This window comes from Neovison vison, chromosome 1 (assembly GCF_020171115.1).
Source record: "Neovison vison isolate M4711 chromosome 1, ASM_NN_V1, whole genome shotgun sequence".
In the NCBI taxonomy this organism is placed as follows: domain Eukaryota; kingdom Metazoa; phylum Chordata; class Mammalia; order Carnivora; family Mustelidae; genus Neogale; species Neogale vison.
Window position 1 is genome coordinate 277,289,343 of NC_058091.1, and position 26,412 is coordinate 277,315,754.

Below are 26,412 nucleotides of genomic sequence, written 5' to 3' on the forward strand. Positions count from 1 at the left end.
GAGTAATTTTAGGAGAGTTCAAAAAATGGACTACTACAGAGGTGGGCAGAACTGGGGAGAAGCGCAGAGATCATGAGATGCCCCTAGGACAGGCAAGAGCAGGAAGTTATTGTAAGCATTAGGTCTGGAGAAGCCAAGGAGAGGAGGTAGCTGCTAGAACCGAGAGTGAGAGCTTTTGACAGGTCCAGCAGACAGGAGGGAGGCCCTTACTACAGACACATGGGCAGACTACTGTGACCTTGAGAGGGGAGGAGCTGGGAGAAGAACTACCTAACCTCACCCCCCAAACCCACCACATTGCCTCACATTGACCATGCCTCTCAGGAAGCCAGAGGCGAGGGGCCCATTGATGTAATCCATGTGGTCAGTGTCCCTGAGCTCAGAGCAGAGGAGGGTGGCACTGGAGGGCAAGGAAGGAGAGCTAGCAGGTGTTCATGGTGATGAGGTTTCACCGTCTACCAAAATGCCCAGCAATAATAAGTCAACCACACACTCAAGTTGGGACCCATGTGTTCCCAGGAAGCCGACCCTGACATGGCATCAGTGTGCAGGAGATACATTCAGGGTCAGCACCTGTGGTTCAAGACCTCTGAACATCGGCACCCACGGGAGAGAAAGGCCTGAAATCTGTCTTGTTTCTTTGTCACAGTGGCCCAAGGTCTCAAGCAGAGAAGCTTCAGCTTTGATTCCCAATGGAGGATTATATTTACCTTGGCCCTTTCTTATCAGTTTATGAATGTGTACATTCTCCATACTTGCCAGCGCAAGTGGACTAGAGTATGAATAGCATGTATGATATCAACCCCTGGAAGGCAAAAAATTATTCTTTTGGGGTGGGGGAGGGTGAAAAAGTCTTAGATATTACTATGGTGTGTGGCCCTTCAAAGGGCCATATCACACAAACAGATGTACAGTGTATCTGACATAGTAAAACTCCATGAAGTGGGGAATGTGAAGAACAGAATTAGGGGAAAATATAGCATAAAAGGCACACACCACCCCCTGGAAAGTTCCAGTATAACTGCAAAGCCTCTGCAGTGACCCAGCAGACATAAGCAACATTTCCAACCCCAGCCTCCAGCATCATCTGCAGGACTTCTAGGGACCTAAGTAATAAAGCTTTCCTCTGTTTTACTCTCTTGAATAAGATCATATATCACCAAGCCAGAACCCACAACTCTGTGGCCAATGTGAAGAGGCTAAAACTGGCCAAACCTATCACATGATTCCATTAATTCATGAATTCTTGCTCTGTGACACAGACATCTGATACTTTCCATGACCCAAACTTGAAATAAGCCATTACTCAAAGAGCCCATCTTTTTTTTTTTTAAGATTTTATTTATTTATTTGACAGACAGAGATCACAAGTAGGCAGAGAGGCAGGCAGAGAGAGAGGAAAGGAAGCAGGCTCCCTGCTGAGGGACTTGATCCCAGGACGCTGGTATCATCACCTGAGCCGAAGGCAGAGGCTTTAACCTCCTGAGCCACCCAGGCGCCCATCTTTAATGAAGTAACAGTATTAAGAGATCTGGGTCTGGGGCTAAGGGTGCTCACCATTTCCAGGCCATTTCTATAGTCTGTGCTGGTACATAAACTAGTTTTAGAACACTTTCATCATCCTAAAAGAAAACCTTGTACCCATCAACAATCACTCCCCATTCCCCCACTATTACTCTAGATACATTTTTATTTCAGTTTTGCACTGTTTAGATTTGTTGAATGTGGCATGCAAGAACACAGCCTAGTTTTAGGAGGCATTTCTTCCTGGGAAAATTCTGGAGTGCCGAAAAGAGATCACAACAGTCTCATTCCTACCCAGGGTCATTTTCACTCTCTGCTCTACCCTACCTTCCAGAAGAAAGTTCTCTTTTGGAATAAGAGACAAGCAGGAGGTAAACCTAGCCCACCACCCGTGGGTTCCCTGCCACACCGGTGGGCCCTCAGTAGCCATTTAACACATGAAACCGTGCCCCTGGCCACAGCTGATAGAACCAGAATTGGACATCCAACCCAGGCCAGAGCCCTTCCTTGATAATTCGGAGAATCTGAGGGGAGTAGATTTTCACAGAGAAGAGATAAGATAGAAGGGAAGGGGATTTTTGTCAGTTTTCTAGCACTCACACTGGATCCATTTGTGGTGGACAGAATTCTAAAGTGGTTCCTAAAATTGCTGTCCCTGGTGTCTACCTGTTTAACCCCTTGAGAAGGACTCGTGAATATGAAATGTCTCTCCTGTGATTTGTTGTTGTTGTTGTTGTTATATAGCAAAAGGCATTGTACAGATGTAACTAAGACCCTTAATCAATTTATTTTGAGTTAAAATGGACATTATTTCTGGTGGGCCTGGCTTAATTGGGTGAAAAAGCCTTAGAAACAGCAGGGAAATGCTCCTGCTGGCTCACAGAAGACAGCAAACATCACACAGTGAACTTCCCATAGAGAGAGGTTGCCTCTAGGAGCTGAGAATTCAGTCCTACAACTATAAAAAACTGAATTCTGCCAATAAACAGCCACGTGGGGATGGAGGAAGGCCCTGAGCTTTGAGTGACAGCCCCAGCTGACTTATTGATTGTAGCCCGTGAGCCCCAGCTCATCTGAAACCAGAATCTTGACCCACAGAAACTGTGAGAGTATTAACTTGTGTTGTTCAGGCCATCAAGGTTGTGGCAGTTCGTAACACAGCAATAGATAACTAATACACCACTAGTGTATTACTGGGTTTAAAAAAGCAAAACAAAACATAGTTTGGCACTTTGAGAAATCATGACTTTCTACTTGAGTTAATTAACAATGGTTAATTTTATTTCAACCAGAGAGTCCTAATATCCATCCTTCTAGTTCCTTACTTAGGGTTCTCCAGAGAAACAGAACCACAGATTATCTACCTATGTACTATTTATAGTTTCTATGTTTATGATTGAAGCAATTAAGCAAAAAAGTCAAAGATAATTTTCCGTAAGATTATTATCTCAAAGTAACATATTTGAAGAGAAGTATGCTTTCTTCTAATGAGGTTACAAAAAGGAAAAAATGGGTTATTTTTCAAAAATATGCTTCATCATGCCTTTGGCACCAACTGGATAAAGTAATGAACACGTTCTTCTATTTGGTGACCTCCAACCTTCAAATTTTAACCAGATTTACAAGGACAATACCTTGTGGAGGAAATTTCCAGCTCCTCATCTTCTTAACGACAGCAGTGAGCCCCAGGGGCCATTTTGTAAAAGATGAGCCCACCCTCCTAGGCCCAAACCCTCCCTTGGTAATTTGGGGGGCTGATACCTACAGGCCCTCCCACAAGTAAACTCTCTACATAAATGCTCACAACAAAGGAACTTTGATTTCTTGGGGACCATGGCAGCCATGGAAGTATACTGTTCACTTCTCAAGAAAGGCCTGGAATCAGGAAGTGCAAGAACAGTTCACTGACAGCCTCCAGTGGCTAACACCTGCAGAATCAAACTTTTGAGCCCAGGCCAGCCTAGTTCCAGGTCACCCCTACCTAATGACTGTGCACTAGAGGGCACTGACACCTGGACATTTCTGCCAACACAGAATACCTCTAACAGATAATCTTCCCTCTGGAGCTCCCCTCAGGTCTGCATCGTGGTCTGAGGCTCTTCCTGCCTGATCCTGATTCCTCCTGTCAGGTCTGCATCCTGGTGTGAAAACTTCCCAGGCCCAGTCTACCTTCTTCTTCCTTTTCTCTTTCACAGAACTTAAATATCAACAAACCTCTTATGCTCCTAACTCCATCTCAAGGTCCCCATCACAGAGGACCCAGCTAACTCAGTGGCCATAGTCTTAGGATTGAAGAGAAGAGGAAACCAATCTGTGTGTAAATAAAAAGAGAGGAAGCTGAGTACTGTTAGCTTCCCAATACCTGTTTCCACTTCCTTCCAGAGATCTGAATGCCTTTTTCATCCATGATTTCCATAGGACACTATTAATAAATTGAGTTAGGTTTTTACTCTTTTGTCATAAGGATAACTAACTGATGTGTTTTTGACATCCTTTTCAAAAAAGAAAGGAGAGGGATACCTGGGTGGCTCAGTTGGTTGGGCGTCTGCCTTCGGCTCAGGTCATGATCCCAGGGTCCTTGAGTCGAGTCCCGCATCCCACTCCTTGCTCAGGGGGGAGTCTGCTTCTCCCTCTGCCTGCCAGCTCCCCCTACTTGTGCTCCCACTCTTTCTGACAAATAAATAAATAAAACTTTTTTTTTAAAGGGAGGGAGAGTTAGGGTCACAAAACCACTACCCTAATTATACCCCTTACATAGCTCTATTAATATTCACCCCCAGCCCACCTACCATCCATATCATCAGTCTGAAACAGATGGAAAATCACCAAGAAAATTCCTCCAAGACAGAGTGGAAGAAGGGACATGGGGAAGGAGATCATTAACACTGATTGTGGTAATCATCTTATACTATGGAATAAAGGTGCTCTCTCTCTCTCAAATAAATAAATAAAACCTTAGAAAAAAAATAAATTAAAAATAAAATGTACCAGATTCATATACTTTGCCTCAGCAACAATAACATCTAATGGCTTATAGCCCTCAGAATGTCCCCGGCACAGTTCTTAGGAATTGATAACATCTCATTTAATCCTCATTCAAATCCTATGAAGCTATATTACTATTATCCCAACTGGGGGGGATGAAGTTGGAGATTAGTTTTCAATATATGAGGGGTGTAAACATTCAGTCCATTGCACTAAGATCCTCTTTTGAAAACTACAGTAATCTCACGTATATAAGTAATATACCTCATTGGGCTTTATAGAAGCAGATGATGAGACAGATTCTGGGGTGCAAGATATTTGCTGGGGGTCAGTGCCTATGAAAAGTGATGAAGCAAGGTTGGATGGAGGGAGAAGTCAAACAGCAAGGCAGAGCTGACAAAGCCTGGGCCAGTCTGCTCAGCAGCTCTCCGACAAGCATGTGTTGTCAGAGTTAGACAAGACGATGGTCCCTTATACACACTTTGCCCAGCCACCAGATGATTTGCTCACGGAAGGACAAGGAGGCTTTTTTCAGCTGAGGTAGATTCTGAAGAAGCAAACAGATGAAGACGGTCTGTTGTAATATTCCCCATTCCTTGGCAGCAAGTCCTATCCTGAAGGGAGATCTGGGTGATGCTGTTCCATGTCCATCGTATATGACATTTTAAAAATTGTGTTCTGGAGCACCAGCCTTCTGCAAGGTGTCCTGGCAGTATCCCCAAGTTATTTGTCCATGGTGTACCCATTCATACTCCCGACTGGGGAAGCCAGGCTCATTCATGAGCACATCAAAGTCTCTGAGAGGTAATCTTGCAGTAACCAAACCTGTTTGGCATTGACTCAGTGAGTCACTCGTTTAGCCATAGAATACGTTTGGGGAAACTAATGACAATTCTTGAAACACCAAAAGAAAAAATGCTGTCGAGTACCATTTATCTCAGCTGTTTTTTGTTTTTTTTTTTAAGAATTTATTTATTTATTTGACAGAGAGAGATCACAAGCAGGCAGAGAGAGAGAGAGGAGGAGGAAGCAGGCTCTCTGCTGAGCAGAAAGTCTGATGCGGGACTCGATCCCAGAACCCTGAGATCATGACCGGAGCCAAAGGCAGAGGCTTAACCCACTGAGCCACCCAGGCGCCCCTCAACTGTTTTAGATAGAAGATTCAATTATTTTTGATAATGGAAATATGTGTCTGGTGGGGAAGAACATCAAAGGTTTGTTTATATATTCTCTCAACCTCTAAAGATAAGTATGGCTTGTATTTTTTTCCTTCCTCAATTGCTTTTAAGTAAAGTGGTAGTAAAATAAAACAAGTTGGTTAACAACCACTTTCTATAACTAATCATCATAATTACAGCTACTGCCTAAAACCTGGAGCTCATAAAAGAAAGGCCCCATGAAAATAAGTCAGATGCTCAGTAGAGCTTCTCCACTGAGCCGCCTAACCCCACACAAATGAACCAGTTTCACACAGGATATTCATATGCACTCATGATACCCACCGATTTTGGTTTAAGGATTAGAGGGAAGCTAATCCCTAGAGACCATTTTTTCCGGCACGCTGGGAGTTGATTTCTTTTGTGCCTCTGATCTATATCTGGAGAGTAACTAAAAGCAGCAAAGAACAGAAGTCAACAGAAAGGGAAACAGATTTTGTGATTTTCATTTAGTGAAGTTGCTAAAGACATGTTAATTTTCTGATTGTCTCCCAAATGTTCCGGGCCTCCTACATTCAAACCTCATCCCTCCGCTGTTGAGCTTCCCTTTCTTCCCACTTTGCTGGTTCTTTGCCTCCATCTTCTCCTACAGGATTTGAGTCTTGGGCAAACCCAGCACCCCTTGGACTCTCTCAAATACAGTCTTGGAGATACCGCATGGTGGTGGGCAGGTCTCCTGCTAGTGCTATCCTCCACTCTTCTCGTCAGTATTCATTGCTTCTGGCTACTTCAGGGAGGCTGCCCCCACTGCCAAATCATTCCTGGGTTCCCAAAGCTGCAAATCACTCCACATGCTGAAGGAGATGCTTGGCTCCTGGTCCTTATTTCTCCCAAACACTGTAAAAATCACAGCACAGAAATAGAAAAAATATTTCTCTGTCTGAGTCACACTTAGCCCTTCAGATCTGGTGATCCTGCTGCTGTGGACCCCAAGTCTCAAAATCCTTGCATCAGAATCTCCTTCTACTATCACTTAATACCCCAAAACAGGAACCAGACCTAGTCCCTGATGGTGGGCTAGGAAAAAAGAAAGTAGGAATCTCTCCCCATTGCCCATTTTCCCCAGAGAGAAAAATCTTCCCTTTTTTCTTTCTCCACGCAAGTCACTCATAATTTGAGGCTACGAGACCAGCAGTAGCCCCAACAAACATAGTGGGGAGATTGTACCCCTGCTCAAATGGTTCAAAAAGAGTTTTTCCCACCATAGGATCCAGCATCCCCTCTTTGGGTCTGTACCCAAAGGAAATGGAGTCAGTGTCTCGTCTGCATTCTCATGTTCATTGCAGCATTATTCACATTACCCAAGATCTGGAAACATCTAAGTCTCCACGGAGGGATGGATAAAGAAACTGTGGTATATACTTGTATATAAGTCTTTTTCAGCCTTAGAAAAGCAGGAGATCATGCCATTTGCAACATGGATGAACCTGGAGGACATACGCTAAGTGAATTAAACCAGACACAATAAGACAGAAACTTCATGACCTCACTTATATATAAAATCTAAAAAGATCAAAGATGTAGAAGCAGAGAGTAGAACGGCGGTTACCAGGGGCTGGGGAGTGGGGGCAAGAGAATGATGTCAGTCAAAGGGCATGAAGTTGTAATGATGTAAGATGATAAGACTAGAAATCTGATGTACAGCATGATAACTGCAGCCATTAACATGGTATTGCACACTGGAAATGTGCTAGGAGAGTAGATTTCAGGTCTCTCACCGCACACATGTAACTGAGAGGGTATGTTAATCAGCTTGACTGTGTAATCATTTCATTGCATATGCATGTGTTGAATCGTCATCTGTACACCTTAAATATATACAATTTTGTTTTTTGAGAAAGCAGACTTTCTTCTCAGTGGGAAGGAAAATTAAAATTTTTTTCTTTCCAAAGACTCGAGGGAGTCATTTCCATTATCAGTGGGAAAAAGGGGGATCTTCTGTGGGCTTGTCCACTCTGCAGATGCCGTTCTTCTGCATCTGTCGATGATTAACATGGGACACTTAGGAGTTGATGGGTTTACTGCGGAAGAGGTTACAAACTCGTACATGTGACAGTCATTCAGCATTTCCTGCTTATACCTTCCTTCCCATTATGTGGACCATGAGAAGCAGCTGTTGGGGGGAAACAGGTTTAATTTCCAAAGTTTCCAAAGATTAACATGTTACATTTTTAAAACTGCACATTAGGAAAGGGTATGTGTTTATGCTTCTTAAAAAGAAGCATAGAGGGACACCTGGGTGGCTCAGTGGGTTAAAGCCTTCAGCTCAGATCATGATCCCAGAGTCCTGGGATCATGGTCTGAGCTTCCTCCATCTCTCTCTGCCTGTCTCTCTACCTACTTGTGATCTCTGTCTGTCAAATAAATAAATAAAATCTTTAAAAGAAAGAAAGAAAGAAACATAGAACTAATGTTGATGGTGCCCAGCCCAGAACTCAGCCAACAGCTCCCTCAAGTACTGAAGGCTCCTGCTGGACTCCAGCGAGGGTGATCGCTGGGCAAGGGAGCTTCCATATGCAAGACTGGCAGGAGGGGGAAAGGAATGAACCCCACCCGGGATGCACCTTCAACCAAAGAGGGGCCAGAGCTTGTAAATACCCCAAGCCCCTCACCTCCCTGTGGGGCAATTCTGAGTGGTATTCCCCGAAGTTGCTCAGAAACATTTACTCCAGAAGCCACGGTAGTAACCTTTTTAACGCAAACTTTAGTTTGTCCTTTTCTGTGTCACTTCCCCACTCCCTCATCATATTTCCTCTCATAGCAGGGAGCAAGATAGAAAGGCTTAGAAAGCACCTTCAAGAGAGGAAGGAGGTTGAATGCACTTTGGTTAGGCACGTTAGAACCCTGGAGGGGGCTTGCTAGGGCAGGAGCCTGGGTCTTCTGCTAGTCCTTATGATTGGCTCCAACTGGGGTAATATCTGAGAATCATGGACAATTACTTCACATCACTGAAAGCTATAGGAAAAACATGAAGTGTGCATTAAAAGGAGAGGGGAGAAAGATTTTGCAAGCCTCTTGCAGAAGGCAGTGCAGGAGGGAGCATTAGAAAGGGGTCTGACAAACCAGTCATGAGGGAGGAAACTTGGAGGTGCCCCTTACAGGCACCCCAGGATCTCACTCTGCCTGAGAGAGCAGACTTCTCACTATGCAGTGGAACACAGAAAGGCGTCTTTGGAAGCAGAGGCCATTGTAAAGGGACCTAGGCGTCAATATTTTGCTACCAGAACTGGGAAGATGGGCCTAAGAACATCAACCCTAGCTGCTAGGTGAGTGGCTTTCAGGTTTTAAAGTCACCACAGCTGAGATGGGGCTCTTCTGGAAAGAACTCCAGCACCCCAGTGGGCAGTGTTGGAACCACACTTGCAAGGGAGTCAGAAGCCACAGTAGAGAGCTTGCTCTGGGTGTGGGGGCCTAAAAATCTAGAAGGGGGCCAGAAAGTTCAGAAGAAGGGGAGAGCTCCAAGATCTGGTGCAGTCCCCCTGGCCATAGTTATATTTTAACTATCATTCATGGAGAGGAAGACTATTAAGTGGGGAAATGAGTGATCCTACCCCCAGGATCTTCTCGGGAGTGAAGAATACCAGGTGAGGCCAGTACACAGCCACCTGCTCAATGTTGAATAAGTTTCTGTTTTTTCTTTCTCATGAACTGTGAGGGCCCTGAGTTTGCCAAATATCTTCGTCTAGACCTTCCATTCTGCTCCTGGCCAGGGGGCTGAATGGCAGGGATTACATCGACAGGCTTTCAGGATCTTTGGCTCCCACTTGGGTTTGGCCAGTGGGAGACTCTGCCAAGATATCAGAGAGAAAGCAGAGAGGAAGGCTAGGGTACTTATTTCCCTGGCTCCCTCTCCGCAAGGTGCCCCCAAGCTGGCTCTGTACCTCATGGGAGATCACTACTTCTCTCAAGGGCACCTGCTCTACAGGTCTCCCTCCTTCCAAGTTTGACTCATCTCTCCCTTACTTGTTTTTTAAGGTAACAACTCTGTTGCCTCTCCCTGTGATTCCTCTATATCCCACCCACTCCTTTATATTTAGTCCTTTTGTAAATAAACCATGTTTAAATCATCCCAGTTTAAATAGACCATCTGCTTCCCTTTAGAGCCCTAGCTCCTACGTAGCATGATGGTAGGGAGGGGATGAACAGTGGTCGGAGCAGGGTAGAGAGAAGGGTCACCTTGTCAACACCAAGGCTCTTCACAGACCTTAGAAAGAGTAGATAGACAACTCCATGTCAGCCCCAAAGCAAGAACCTGGAGCAAGGTCCAAAGCAGAATGTCTACACATGTCTACACAACTATGTTGAGGAGAGCCAAGAGTAACATGCAAACCTGAGGATAAACAGGTTGGGTCTGAAGATGAGAATGGAAGAATGAACCCAGTTATGTGGCCAGTGTCGGCTCCAAATATGCTGTTCATTTGAGACAGCAAAATCATCCCTTTCTTGCCAGATCTACCTCTTGCACACACATAGACACACACACACACACCAGAAGCTTCCCCAGGATCAGGAGTACCTATGAAGGTGGAATGGAATGGAATGGAATGGAATGGAATGGAATGGAATGGAATGGAATGGAATTCCGTGCAGGAATGGAAGAGGCAACAGACGGGGGTCAGCTTCTCACTGGGGAAGATCTGAACTCTCCTCAGAAGCCAAACTCATTTTGTTGTTCTTAAAGTCTTTGAGAGCCTGCTAGCTGCTGACCATGTCTAGCCCAGGAGAAGCACCTTGCCTTGGTTATGGACTATTCACTCTTTGTCCTCTGACGAGAGACCCAGGTGGAGGGCAGGAAATATCATAGGGAAAATAAGGACTGACTGGCAAGATAACACAGCAGGTGAGGGAAGGGAGGAGAGGCTGTGGAACATCTCCCCAGGTGGATATTTTGCATGAGAGGCAGCAGGGAGGGATGTGCTGAGAGAGGAACCATGGGAGAGAGAGGTAGGATGGTGGTAGGCTCAGTCCGGTCGCAGGCACCCAGCTCAGGCTCACAGAACAGCTCTGAACTCCTTAGAAGTGCTGCGGCTGGGCCCACTTCTGGTGCATAAAGGACTGACAGGCATCATTTTCCACTTGGCGTCTGGAAGCCCTTACAGGCCAAGACTCAGCATTCTAGGCAGGACAGAGGCTCCAGGAGGTGACACATGACAAACCGGAGAAACTTGACCTACACAAGGGGCACAGCAGGCACAGGCTGACTGGAGCACAAATGAGACCCTGCCTGGGGTTCCCTAGAAAGGTATGATAGAGAAGATCTTCTGTAGGGGGATTAAAGTGTCTCCCTAAGTGAGCAGTAAGGATAACGAGCCAACAAATGTTGGGCTCAGATGCTAACAAAACCTGTTCCCATGGGATGACGCTACACAGAAGTGCCAAATGAGAAAGGTGTTCTCCCCTCCAATACGTTGGCATGGAGAGAAAAAGAACTAGAGAAAAGGCATAATGGAAGAGAAATACACAGTAATAACCGCAGTCTTTTCTAATGGTGTCTGACATGAGTGGGGACCTAGGGGAAAGCCCCTTTCATGGGCTGCTGAGAAGCCGTCAGACTTCCTCAGATTCTCATTAAGAAAAGCTCCTCAAGGGGCGCCTGGGTGGCTCAGTGGGTTAAGCCACTGCCTTCGGCTCAGGTCATGATCTCAGGGTCCTGGGATCGAGTCCCGCATCGGGCTCTCTACTCAGCAGGGAGCCTGCTTCCTCCTCTCTCTCTCTCTGCCTGCCTCTCTGCCTACTTGTGATTTCTCTCTGTCAAATAAATAAATAAATAAAATCTTTAAAAAAAAAAAAAAAGAAAAAAGAAAAGCTCCTCAAGGGCTTCAGAGACGCTGGCTCCAGCTGCCAAGCGCCCAGCCTCCACTCACACTGAAGAGTAGAAAGTAAGTGACTCAGTAACCTGCTCTCTGGTTAATGCTATAAGCAGAAGTTCATTTTTCTAAAACTTTACAGAAGACTTCTATCAATACACAGCTAGTCTAACTGACCTCCAAATCAGAAGTTTACCTGCCATTGTTTTGTTGTCTTGTCTTGTAGTTTCCTATTGCGATGACACTTCTGCAGTGGGAGAATGAGTCTTCTGGGTGGCTGAAAATAACACTGTGTTAGCTGTACATTTTGTTTATTGCTCTCTTCTTTCATCTGTCCAACAACCCTATGGCCTAAGTACTATGACCAAGCCCATTTTCCAGATTTGAAAACTGAGGCACAGGGAATATAAATAGATGGCTTTCAGTAGGGAGCTGGGATATAAGGAGCAGAGCTGTACCCTGCAGGTGGCTGTTTGCTTCCCACACCCCATACATCTCATATGAGGTCAGAAAGAGTTTTGATAATGAGGGGAAGGGAAGGGAGATGCCTGGCACTGGCACACACATTTCATGAAAACTGTTGGAAATAAAATAAGGGAGAATGTATTCTTAGGATGGATACACAAAGTGTGTCTTGGTGTCGCATTCTGTTAAGTGGCTGCCTTTGGCTCAGGTCATGATCTTGGAGTCTTGGGATCAAGCCCCACATTGGGCTTCCTGCTCAGTGGGAAGTCTGCTTTTCCCTCTGCACTTCGCCCCACTCGTGAGCTCTCTCTCTCTCTCTCATAAGTAAAATCTTTAACAAAAAAATAATTAAAAGATGCATATACACGGGCACCTGGGTGGCTCAGTGGGTTAAAGCCTCTGCCCTCGGCTCAGGTCATGATCCCAGGGCCCTGGGATCGAGCCTCACATTGGGCTCTCTGCTGGGTGGGGAGCCTGCTTCCCCCTCTCTCTCTCTGCCTGCCTCTCTGCCTACTTGTGATCTCTGTCTGTGAAATAAATAAATAAAATCTTTAAAAAAAAAAAAAAGATGCACAAAACCGATTTACTCTAATAAGGGCTATTTTGAAATCTAGAAGAACCCTCATTATGACCTCTGCACTTGGAAGTCCAGAATAGCAACGGTGACTCTGGGGGGAGAAAAGCCCACTAGAGCAGATGGCATCTTGTCATTTCGGCTCTCAATGTCATTTCATTCATTTTTTCTTGACCACAATATATTTACACCATTTAGTGCAGCACACAGTATGAACTAGCAAACAAGTCATTGAAATCAACAGTGATCAGGGTGCCTGGGTGGCTCAGTTGTTTAAGTGGCTGCCTTTGGCTCGGGTCCTGATCCCAGGGCGGTGAGTCCCGCGATGGAGCCCCGCATGGAGCTCTCTGCTCAGGGGGGAGCCGCCTTCTCCCCCTCCACCACTTGTGCTCTCTTGCATTCTCTCTCTCTCTCAAATCACACATAAATAAAATCTTAAAAAAAAAAAAAGGACTCAACAGTAATCAGTGAAATTCAGAGAAGGGGGGAAACACAAAAAAGGGTGTGAGAATTATTTACATCTGTGCTGTGGCCAGATGAGTGCTACGAGGTAAAGTGAGCAAAATCAAAGCTGTTTAAGCCAGGTGTTCTCCAGTTCTCCTTTTTTTTTTTTAATTTGAAAGAAAACAGCAAAAGGAGTAAGAAATTAATACTAGATATTTTGTGTAAATAAAAATCTAAATGTACCTCAACTCATTATTATTAGGGGTCAGACATGCCTTCAGGGCAACAATACTGTTTTCTCAAAATTAGGGGCAAAATTGGAAATGTCTCTTTCTCTCGATTGTGGCAGAAGAGAAAAAGGATAGCGGCTTTCTGTCAAGAGCCCTGCGTGCTTGTCCTGAAACCTAACTCGAACTTCTCCGTTTTCATTCTTTAGTCTCTTCGACTCCATCCCCTTCGCCAGCCTCTCTCTTTCCTTCTGCCTTTTGCCCCCTTCCCTACCACAAGGGAGAGGTGAATTGGTGAAAAATGAAAGATTGCATTCTTCTTTCCATCTCATTCATAGTCAAGAGTGAACCAAGAAATTGATTTAGAAAGAAAGAACCAGATCTGATTGAACGAAGCATCAGTTTATGACCTAAAAAAAGAAAGAACTAGAGACCATCTTAGTCTTATTTAAATAGCATATTTAACCACAACACCCACTCCCCCAGGCTTCCTGGCCTGCCCAGACGTGATCTTCCTTGCTCAGTTGTAGGGTTAGACTCTGTAAGCCAGGTTCCAGGACAGTTTTTCTGGGAGGCTCCCTTATCTCCTCAAAAATGTCTGGTCATATCTGATTAAATGAGCATCTTTCCCAAATATGACATTCTAGGCAAAGCTGTGCTGGCTCAATCAATTTTCCCAGTTATTACCTGGTTTAAAAAAAAAAACAGATTCTTATTGAACTTCTGCAAATAACTATATTGTTGTGAAAAGCAGAAATACTCAATAATAGTTTCTGAATTCAGGAGACAGGAGGTGGGGAGGAAGTCAGTGAGAAAAATATATCATTTAAAAATATTCTATTCCAGTTTGTAGAGTAAAGGCAACTAAACTGTACTGGAGTACAGATAAGCTGAAGAGGAAAAGACTTCCTTTTGTATCCAGAAAATATAGCATTAAAACAGCATCAATAATATTCCAAATGCACAACTATAGTCATGTCTCATCAGTTCTTTCAGTTCCCTGTGATCAGTTCTTGCTCTGTCATATCTTGGGTTAGCAGCTTTATGAAGCCATCTGCTTCTCAACTACAGAATTCTGGAAATCCTGACTCAATCTTCAGGGACAGATTAAAATCTGTCCAAGCAATGCCATCAGAAGCCTGTACCCAAGAGTCCCTATTCCTTGAAGTGTCATTAGTCCAAAGCACCTGGAATAGTCCTTCTGTGGGGTTCTGAGGCAGTCCTTGTTTTTATTATTAAGCAAATATGAGAAATTCCAGAATATTCAGCTATTTAATTTTATTGTTCATTCATCTCCTATAGTGAAAGAATCATGCTTTTCTTTTTTTGTTGTTAAAGATTTTATTTATTTATTTGACAGACAGATCACAAGTAGGCAGAGAGGCAGGCAGAGAGACAGGAGGAAGCAGGCTCCCCGCTGAGCAGAGAGCCCAATGTGGGGCTTGATCCCAGGACCCTGAGATCATGACCTGAGCTGAAGGCAGAGGCTTTGACCCACTGAGCCACCCAGGCGCCCCAAGAATCATGCTTTTCTTTTTAACTGTAGGTTAAATCTGTTAAATTCGTATGGGTAAAATGTTATCATTCATACATTCGTATGGGTAAAACTTTAGAAGTTTTGTACTTTGCGGGCAGTCCCAAAAGGTATGTCAGTATGCTAATTTTTCAATAATATGTGGAAGCATAAGGAAAGCACAGAAAAAATATGAAATCGTTCTGATGAGATTTTCTATATTTATCAGAATTTGTGGTGTTATACACCAAGAATATACCAAGGATACCAAGTAAAGTGAGTCGGTAAGTCTGGAGCAAATCCTAAACACTACACTTTAATAAAACTTGAGACGTAAATCTAACATACATCTCCAAGTGAAAACCACGGGCCAAGACGTTGCTAGATTCCCATTTTAAAAAGTCAGGTCGTAGCCAAGTTTTAAATAAAAAATGAAATTGTGACTGATAACCCTACCATGCTGTCGACTTACAACATCAGACAAAGAACCACTCTGAAGGTTTTCATTAACATGTTAGAAAATAATACGACGTTAACCCACACATGCATTAGAGAATCGCGCTGAGCCACCACTAGAGGGCACTATAAACAGATTACAGAAGAAACCCCCAGTTCCTGTGGTTCCGCGCAGAGCTGACTGCAGCTTTTGTCTCACAGAATCTTAAACTGTTGGTAACAAGAGTGAGAAGGTGCATCTGAGACTTGGTGGATTGGTACCTTCATATCTCATTGCCATACCAGCTTCATGGATAGTACTTAGGGGATTCCTGTGTAGAGATGTCTAGAGTAATATTAGACGGTTCCTCTTGCCTACCGTCTCGTTTGACCTTTCACCTCAGGCTTTATTTACTTCAACAGTTTTTAAAATATTACACAACACCAAATTAAAGAACATACACATTTTTATACTTATCCCAAGGTTTAGTAAGGAGATAAAATACTTGCTCCAGATATCTTCAAGAAACCAAAAACAGTACAGATAGAGTTGAAGCCTTTTCGAACCCTGTCCCAGCTCCATTTGCTTCCCTCCCTGTGTTAAACAATTCCAGAAGAGACCACTATTCTGTCATCAATAGGGCCTGTTCCAACACATGCGCAATGCTTTTATCCCATATAGGGAAGCACCATTCATACTATAGCCTATTGCTGTGTTCCAGTGGGCGCTATTCCTTCCTTTCCCTAGCATTGTTTTCTTTATTCCTGCTGCTAGATTAAAAAAAATATGTTTCCGGGGCGCCTGGGTGGCTCAGTGGGTTAAGCCTCTGCCTTCAGCTTGGGTCATGATCCCAGAGTCCTGAGATCGAGCCCCGATCTCTCCTCAAGTGGAGAGCCTGCTTCTCTCTCTCTCTCTCTCTCTCTCTGCCTGCTTCTCTGCCTACTTGTGATTTCTCTCTCTGTGTGTCAAATAAATAAAATCTTTTTAAAAAATTTTTAAAAATAAAAATAAAAAATATGTTTTTCTTATTCTTTTAGAACTATATTTTCAAACCAGTGTACATATTACATTTAAGGACCTTAGAATCTTAAGCCTGATCTTCCCAATTCCCATTCTTAACGTCATCTATCGTATTGTTCTTTTTCACCATCATTGTCCATCACCCGTTAATATTTGATCTCACATTTCTGAGTGGTGGGAGGAAGCATCTGTGTGCATCAGCTCCGTTTATTATGCTGCTGGGAGTCTGCAAATAACCTTCTAATGGGTCTTCCTTCAAGTCCATCTAAACATTACTATCTGATTAATTTTTGCACAGCACAGCTTTCTTTCATTACACCTTGCTACACCCTGTGAACTCTGTATTACTTTCTAGCTCAAGTGTCTACTGATAATGTTTGAAAACATATAATATGTTACATCATATTTTTTCTGCCTTCTCTCACTTTTGCCAAACATTACATGCTTCCCTAATTTAGAGCATGACCCTTCTCCACTGACCAGCAATAACTTATGTGAGCATTTCTGTATCTATGCTTCTTATTATACCTGGAGGCAATTTTCCTCTTCTTTTTCTCTTCAAATCTTGCCCCTCCTCCTAAACCCACTTAGAGAACCATTTGTGAGAAGCCTTGTACCAACTACTCCATTTTCACTTTTATCTCTTCCCTTTATCTCTTGGCTCTTAGACTTTTAAAGTCTATCACACTATTTAACAGTGATCATATATTCTTTTAAGCTCTCTGTATTCCTTACGGGACCATTCCCTCTCGATTAGAAAATAACATTGGTTGTGTATTGGCTCTTTCATTTAATTGACAGATGCAATAGTATTTATTAATTTGAATTCAACTTCAAAACACTTTTAGCAATTAAATACACATCTGTCTACTGTGTGTAAGAGAATTTGCTGGACTGCTTTTATAAAAGATTTCTGACTAAATCAGTGCTTTGTCCCTTCCTTGTTATTTCAGATCATCATCACAGTCATCCAAATATTTAGTGAGAATGTATTGTAAGTCTCAATGCTACACATCAGGGGGAGATGCAGAGAAATACCTACTCACTAGAAATCATGCACAAGAGATGGTAGAGTCTGGACTACCTGAGTTAAAAATCTCAGTTGTACCACTTACTGGCTATGTGACTTTTGAAATTCCTCTTCCTGCTTTAGGTTATCGTGCAAATAAGAGCAAATGGCCATCTGAAGCCACATCACTAGACTAATGTAGACAGGAAAACAGCTAGGCGTATGAGTCTCCAGTTACATATTCTAGGACAGCACACAACAATCTGACAGACCTGGACATTGGATTTCCGGAGAGGGGCCTTCTGCCCTTGGGTTGTGGAGCTTTCAAGCTGGATAAATTAGGAAAGCTCAAGCTCCTCTCTGCTGTCGTCAGAGGCTGGACTGCAGGAGCAATATGGTGGGGTAGGTTTTGCCTCTACCCTGTTTTTCTAGTTCAGCCCTGGTAGTTGAAGGTAGAACCAGCCCTCCTGTCTGCAAGATCACGGAACTAGGGTACATGCCAGTGGCAGGACCCATCACCTTAGCATTGATGGTTGGGAAAGCATTGGTACAGAGTGCCAGCCTTGTGTTTGGGGATGGCCCACAGTTTAAGACAGTAAGTCCTGGTCAGTTTCCAAGGAAATTTGCAGTAAACCAGCTCCTTTCTTCCACGTCAGCCTATGGAGGATCAGTCGCAGACAAATTACTCTTATCTCTCACTTTCTTCATCTGTAACATTGGCATAATTAGCTGCTACCCTCATGGCCTTGGTGTGAGTTCAAATGGTTTACATATAGTATGCATAAAAGAGTAGCTTGTGCATGCTAAGAACTCAATAAATATTAGCCCTAATTATGAGTGTATATAATTATAGCATATGTGCCTTTCAAGTGAAACCACGCTATACAAGTTTAGAGTGAGTCACTAACTAGAATTTCCAGAAACTATAATCTACATCAATCCATAGTTTGCCTCCTCCCAATCTGCCTGTATAGAATCTCACATCATGTTGTCAGCTTTCCTGTCTGGAGTTTATACTCTCTTTCTATCTGCTTGTTTTGATCCCTGGATCCCAAGGCCTGACCACATCTGGACCTCACTTCTGCCTGTGAGCTAGCTGATCTGAATGGCTTAGTACCACCTGGCTCCGTCTTACTTGTGGACATGCCAGACCTCCCAAAGACCTTAGTTCCTCCCTAGATTCTTTACTGCAATTTATGTTACCCTTCCCCCTGGACTGAGGTCTGCCATTTCTTCCTCCTCTAAAGCCTGTCCTTTTCTTTCCCTTCTCCCTCCTAAGACCATGTGTGACACTTCAGTGAGGCTTGTCTTAGTTTAGGATGCTATAACAAAATACGTAGACTTTTAAACAACAAACACACATTTCTCACTGTTCGGGAGACTGGGAAGGCCAAGATCAAGGTGCTGACTGATTACGTGTCTGGTGAAGACCCTCTTCATGGTTTTCAGATGGCTATCTTCTTGCTGTTTCCTTATATAGCAAAGAGAGAGAGGTCATCTCTTGTGTTTCTTCCCATAAGGGCACTCGCCTTGGAGGCACTATCTTCATGACTTAATCACCTCCCAAAGGCCCAAACTTCATATTAGCATCACACTGGGGCCTGGAGATTCAACATGTCACTTTGGGGAAGACACAACAAAGTCCATAGCAAGGATCTACCACCTGATATAACTTTTGTTCCTGCTTTTTCTAATCTCTCAGTCTTGCCATCTCTTGCAGCATTTCTTCAGTGAACAATACAACTGAATTGTGATGTATTTTTAGAATATTATGAGACACACAGTAGTGCTCAAGAATGGCTAAGACAAAGCCCTTACTATCAGAGGACTCACAACTTGCAAGAGAGACCAACTATAACAACATCATCAATTAATTTGTAATAGTATGTATAGGGTAGCTGGCAAATACACTTATCACTGAGAAAGGGATGTATGGGTCACAGCTGGATTTCTGTCATCCTTCGCGTGCCAGATCCTGGGTTTAAAAAAGGGGGGGAAAGGCTTTTTCTTCAGGAGTGACAAAATTGACACCTGAGTACACAAAGCAGGTAGCAATAAAGAAGAAAATCCTACAAGCTCATTTCCATATTTGCTTCAAGTATCTATTCTTCCTTTCTTTCCATCTATCTATCTATCCATCCATCTGTTCATCCATCCGTCTACCTATCTAACTGTTTAGCTGAACCATTTCAGAATAAATACGACTTCATGACATCTCATCCCTTAATACTTTAACATGCATGTCAAAAAAAGAAAAAAACCTAAGGACATTCTCTTATACAACCATAACACCATTATCAACACCACACCTAACAATTAACACAAATTCTCTAATCTACTCTACCAGCCAACTGTACTTTATTGCCCCTTTGCTCCCCACCTGCAGAGGTGTTATCCACCTTCTCTTTTGGGCTCTGAGCCCAGAGAGAGACTGTCATAGCCAGGCTCCCAGCCGAGTTCAGCCAAGAACAAGCACCCACGAGTATTAGGGGCCAATAAGAAGCACCAGAAAGGGTTGATGGGTGAGGGCAGCGGGGACGCTTTTACTCTGCTCCTCCCTGCAAAGTTGCTGGTCTGGCCTTGGCTGCATCACATCAGGCTTCCCTATTAACCCCAGGTACATCAGCATCCTTTGTAGGTTGGTTTGGTCCTGACCGCACTTCTCAACAGTACCACCATTAAATACCCATGATTAAGTTCTTTTGAGCTTGTCATCTGTTTCCTGTGAAGATCCTGCCTATATTGAATGACCCATATTCAAATGTTCACCACTGGTCCAAAGTATTTTTAAAGCTTTTTTTTTAAAAAAAAACAAAATCCAATCAAGGATTCCCACATTGGACTTGGTTCTTCCTCATTAGTCTCTCAATCCAGTAAGTCCTCCTTTATTTCTTGCCATTGACTTTTTTTGGAGACCAGTTGTCATAGAAGTCCCGCATTCTGAATGTGTCTAATTGTTTCCCTATGGTGTTATTTAATTTGTTCTTCTCTACATTGTATTTCCTTTAACTTGAATCTAATCAAGACTTCAGATCCAAATTCCATCATAAACACCGTATAATTTATAAGGCATTATCATTATTAATCAAGGGAAAATTGGATACTAAGTTTAATTACCAAGTGATGATCGTCATATTTCTCTATTTTAAAATGGTTCCCCCCCCCACATTTGCTATTAGCAGGTAATCTGTGGGGGGTGATATTTTGGTACCGAGGGAATATATAGGGCTCTGTCACCTGCTCTGCTAGCACTTTTAGCATTCATTATTGATCCTTGTCTGGATTAATTATTTCATTATGTCTTGTAAACTCACTATTTTCTATTTCTATCATTACTTTTACATTCATTGCTAATGTTCTTCTGTAAATAAAAGCTTTACTTTGATGACAAGGGCTATTTCTTTTTCCTGACGACAGTTGCTACAATAAAAGCAGAATACACTCGACATATCCCCTCCTTCAGTTCCTTACTCTGAAATCAAACGATCGATGTAATACCATTTCTATTATAAATTCTCCATATTGTGTTTCATTATTGAGGCCTCAGAATTCTGTATAATTAAGCTCGAACTGGCTATCAGGGACACTGAATGCTACACAACCTGCCTTGTTGCCTTCAGTTACTGTTGCAGGGATATCCTGGCTAGCCCTGATCACCCATACAGTTCTAGCCCTAAGAGGTGCAGACTTCAGGTAGCATGAACCAGAGGGAAAAAACCGCTATCAGAAGCTGGCAATTACAACCCAATTAGATTGCACATCTCATAGGAGCACTCAAAATGCATTCAAAAGAATTATTATCACTTTTCTGTGTTAGCTATTAGTTTCACAAGTCTTTGATCAGAAGATCTTGAAGCTTTGCTCTATTGTTACATTGTTTTCTCTACACATATACTGAAATAAGCCATTTTGCTCCCCTAAGTGCTTCTGTCTGGAAGAAATAATGGATTTTTAAAAGCTAGGCGGTGAGACTTCTAGGTTCTGTTCGGATTTTTATAAGCAATCATTTGGGGGCTGGCCTTTTGTTATACTTAAATGCATTTCTGTTTCTCTCCGTCGCTTCCTCTGTGCTGTCACAGGTATTTGCAGTGGATAATGGCAGCTGGTCACCAGGCTTCCTGTAGGGAATACTCAGTGCTGTTCATCTGCATGCCCTTGGACTTTTCTGCACAGCCCCCACCTCTTAGTAACCGTTTCTCAATTACAGACGTGAGAGCAAATGGAGAAAAACAGCTTGGGGGGAAAAAGTCTTCCATGGCCATCATCAGTTAATTGAGTCCCTCCCCAATAAGACTAAGAATAATCAAGTGAGATGTCTAGCATTCTAGCATTCCTGTTGTCATCACAAATAAAATCTCATTCAATGTTAATGAAATCTTCACAGTTATTGAGAAAACAGAATAATACATATTTGCCAAAAGCCTCTAAGCTACAGGAGGTACTAAAAAAAAAAAAATGGTGGTATGGTTTGTCCAGTCACTGGCTTTTTTGCTCTCAGAGTCCTTCTCCCTTTCCCATCTGCTCTGTGTCACACAGGTTGTTGTCCCCTGCAAACAAAAATTCCCAGTGTATTCATTTTCTATTGTTGGATAACAAAATTACCACAAATCTTGTGGCTTAAAATAGCACCCAATTATTATCACATAGTTCTGTAATTCAGAAGTCTGGGTGAGTTCAGCTGGTTCTCTGCTCCGGATCTCATAAGGTCCCCCTCAAGGTGGCAGCTGGGCTCTTAATTTGCAGACCCTCAGAAGGATCCACTTCCTAACTCATTCAGGTTGTTGGCAGACATTCATTCTTCGCAGGTAGGTCCCTTTCCCTTGCTGGCTGCTAATGGGAGACTAAACCTTGCTCAGTCATTGACTGGGGGCTGCCCATGAATAGTATAATCTGGGCTCCGAGTTGAGGGGGACTGGGGTGAAGCTAACTCCTCAAGGCCATTAGAGAATATTCCCCACAGCTGGGAAGCACTTTCTTCCTTACAGGAAGATCTAGCCAGGGGTTGGCAAACTGTGGCCCATGGGCCAGATCTGAACTGCAACCTGTTTTTGTAGAGTCCTACAAACTAAAAATGGTTTTTATAGTTTTAATGGTTACATTTCAAATGATTATATAAGTAACTTCATAACGTCTTGATTATTTTGTTGCCTAGCATACAAAGGCAAAAATATTTACCGTCTAGCCCTTTACAGACTCAGTTAATGGAACTTGAATTCTGTGCAGAGTATATTCGTTGTCTCTACAAGTCTCATAGGTCAGAGGAGAGAGCTTGGGGAGGTGTCAGGGAGCAGGCAGCTCTGATACCTGGGAGAGGAGATAGAAAACACCCCTAGTAGAAAAGAACCAAATCTTGGAATCAATAGCAGAGCCAGCCTAAAACGTGAGACTGTCATTTAAATCTCCCTGGAACAAAACATAATTTTTTAAGTCTTTGTTAATTTGTTATAACAAAAATGCTCTTGTTTTAATTTGCATATCATTTGGTTCCTAATAAAGTTAGAGTTGGATTTTTTTCATGTGCTAATTTGAAGAATTGCAAAAGACTGCCACAAATAAAATGAACAGATTTTTCAACCAAGGACAAAAACAAAATATTCTTAAACTACTATAATCTATAAAATGGAAAATATATCAATGTCCCAACCAAAAACTGAGCAAATGTGTGTTAAGGTTTATTCTTTTAAATTCAAAAACAAAATAAAATTTGAAACGTAACTTCTGAGTCCAAAACTTTGTAATTGGACATTTTGAAATGGTTGGGGTAATTTCCTAATATTTACTATGAATCCACTTCTCTATCAATTTGGCTAAACCGAATTGTATTCCTAAGACTCATGTTATCAAAGAGCAGAAAAATTTTTTTCATAATGCAAATGGAGTCAAATGACCAAGTTTAAATTTGCAATAAGGCTATTTTCTCTTAAAGAAACTACAATACAAAGTTTTATCAATGTTAGTGCATAATTAGAAACCTTTTGTCTGATTGCATTCAGGTCTTGTTCAATAGTAAAATTCTCTTTAATGACCAAATTGTGATCTTTAAGTACTATTTTCCACTAAAGGTTGTTCCTTTTGAGAAATAGTCGATTTCAGGTCCACATGAGGACATTTACAAAATGAGTCAGACATGTTTTTGTGCCAGAAAGCCAGGAAACAATCAGACGCTAAAGAGGTCACGTCAACAGTACACAGTAACTAAGCTGAAAAGATGTCTGCTGGCAAAGTTGGGGCAATTTGAGCAAAAAAGGAATGACATCAGTGTTTAAAACATCAATATACAAAAATTCAGTAATTTATGATGACTCTCAGGGAAAGACTGTTCACCATCTGGACTCTGCTAGGGTACCGACTCGACACCGAAAACTGATACAAAAAAAGAACTAAGACTCCACCTCTCCCAAAGCATCCTATGTTTCAGCTTATCCGAGAGTTGAGGAGGCCAAGTTCTTCATGGAAAGAACTCCAGCTAATTAATACAGAAGGAATAAAAGACCTAGAAAATCCCCATTTTTTCAATCTCAGGGAAATGATCACTAAGAAATGATCACTGGCTGATTAATCATTACATGAAAAGTTGCTGGAGACTTTACAACAGAGAGATCTAGATGCTACCTCCTAATACATTGGTCTAGCTTAGCAGTACTGACTTGGGCTCAGCATTGCACTTCAAGATACAAGGCAACGGGAGCAAAAAAGACCCATTTTTGAAATATTTTTACCAAATAAATGGAACCCAAATCTAAAGCAGGCTTCATGATCTAACAACCAGTTTACAGGTAATAAAAATGGAGAATAGAGGAACTACCCAAAAAGCATGAAAAAGCAATCCACCAAATTCAAAATGTGGAATTCTCCATAATACAAAGGACTGGTTTCTCGAACAAATGAATTGTATTTGAAGGGGGCAGGAGAGTAAGGAACAAAAGACATAGTAGATGTAACAAACAAATGCAATCAACGGGCCTTGTTTGGATCCTACTCTGAACAAACCAACTATAAATAGCATTTGAGACCGTCAAAAACATTTAATATGGGCTGGATATTAGGTGAAATGAAGAAATCACTGTTAATTTTGTTAAGTCTGATCATGATGTTGTGATTATATGAAGAGAAAAAAAACAGACCTTATCAGTTAGAAATGCTCCAACCTGTATAAACTTTCCTCAAGTCCAAAGGCCATCTCTCTAAAGCAGGGGATAAATTGGCATGGGCTTTGAAATAGGATTTTCTGATCCAAAACAACACTTGTTTCCTTTGATGCAATGTCCCTTGAAGGGACCAGCAATTTGGGAGAGTGAGAAATGTGATTCAGAAGTTATGTTGCTGAATACATGATTTATGCAGTCAGGGTAAGCTTTCTTACATTTAGGGAGAAGGTCTTAGAAATATATGAAGACTTTAGGAAAAAACCTGTGTGTCTACACATGAGGCCCTTCAATGAAGTAGTGGTTCTTGAAGCCACTAGACCAGCCATCTAAGTTTTTGCTTATAGAGTAGTCCCTGGTAGAGTCACAGGTGCAGCTGAAGAGGCCTCAGAGATGCAACCCTCTGTATTCAAACCCTGGATCGGATTTCCAGGGCTGATGCAGACATTCTCTACTGGCAGTGAATGCCCTGAGGTCAAGGCAGGAAGAAGCCTGAGCCCCAGGATGAGAGGCTGTAAAAGGACCACCGTGATGACGCTAGTTGCAAACACTGAAGGGCATGCAGATGGGCTAGTATTTCTGTTTGTCTCGTTATTGGGGTTAGAGTTTCAGATAATAAAGTTTTCTAGCACCAACCCCATTTCTGCCATAAACCCTATTATTTTTCGTTCTCTATGTTGCCACCTGCAAGGGTTTTTTTAGGGATGCATATGACATGGTAGCAAAAATAACTATATACTAGGGTTGAAACGTTGACCTCTTAGTAGAAACCTGATGTTGAACAAGCCACTGAGTTTCACAAATGGGAATGCCACCTGACTCTCTAGATTGTTGAGACTGTGCACCTAATATCGTCTGGCACACGAGACGCACTGAATAAACAGTGGCTATTATTGTCCAAGGACCAGCTTCCATGGTCTACCCACCACCGTTCAGTCGGGCAGCTTCAGAAGTAACCAGGCCCACGGCAGAGATTCTGACAGGAGCACTCAGCCGTTATCCCACAGGCTCCTCTCCAGCTGAGCCAAACCACAGAAACACAAGCAGTCTTTCATTGTTCCTTCCTCCGGTCTGCTGCTCAACCCCAGATGGAGCCACACCCTGACCCACTGTCTTGAGGATTACAGCCGAACTGAGCTCAGTTCAGGAAAGTGGAATATCTGGTATGTTGAGAAGCAGTGCCGGGGGCCCACCAGTGGCTTTTTCAGGCATCCCATCCCACCCCTGACATACCTCCTCAGAGGAACTCCAACTTCAGCGTCCAGAGGCCAGGGCCTCAGTATCCATCCCATCAACCCTGTGCCCTCCTCAGGACTTTTGGTTGCAGAAGCTTGGTCGAGGGCAACCCCAAAGGGGTTCGCACAGCAAATTCTTCTGGCAGAGAAAACAGGTATGCAGGGGACCTAGTTAGAAACTTTAAGAGTCCTTTCGTCTCTACCCAATATGGCTTTTTTTTAAAAAAAATTCATCTAAAACTTTAAAAATTTTATTAAATAACTTGACAAATGAAGCGAATCAATGACAAATTATTCTCCATACTTACTAAAATATCCAGACAATTCAACCAAACCTTTCAAAGTCAATCAGCAATATTTATTAAGGGTGAGAAATTTAATGATGAAAAACATAATCTATGCTACCTAACAAAACCCTTATATCTCAACTACCAATAGGGTAAATCTCACTTTTTGGTAGACTTTTAAGTTCATGAAGATACAACTCCTTTGACCAACCTGTGTATGCTATTGTTAAGGTAGACCTTCAGGTATAATCTGTTTTATATCATTCCATGAAATAATATGAAATAATAAAAGATGCTCAATATGTCTTTTGGGTCTAGGCCTGTCAGATATGGTAATCAATCATTTCATAAAAGTTGCTTTCCCTCTATGAGTTTTACTGTGCTCAGCTGTAGGATGAAGGGATTGAACCAGATGATATCAAAGGCTTCCTCCATTTTTAGGTTACATGTATGCATTGTGGGAAGGAGCATTATCAGGTCTAGATAGATGCTGCTTTGATATGCACAGTAACAATACCTGAAGT

General features: G+C 42.6%; 2 long non-coding RNA genes across 3 annotated transcripts in view; one reads left to right on the top strand and one right to left on the bottom strand.

The window, feature by feature from the left end:
* LOC122894311 overlaps positions 1-26,412 on the top strand; it is a 114,654-nt gene that overhangs the window by 49,051 nt on the left and 39,191 nt on the right. The window lies entirely within an intron of this gene.
* LOC122894318 lies at positions 6,161-25,733 on the bottom strand. Its single transcript, XR_006381772.1, has 2 exons — positions 25,600-25,733; positions 6,161-6,563 (listed from the first exon to the last, which is right to left on the bottom strand). It is a non-coding gene; the product is annotated as an uncharacterized LOC122894318 (long non-coding RNA).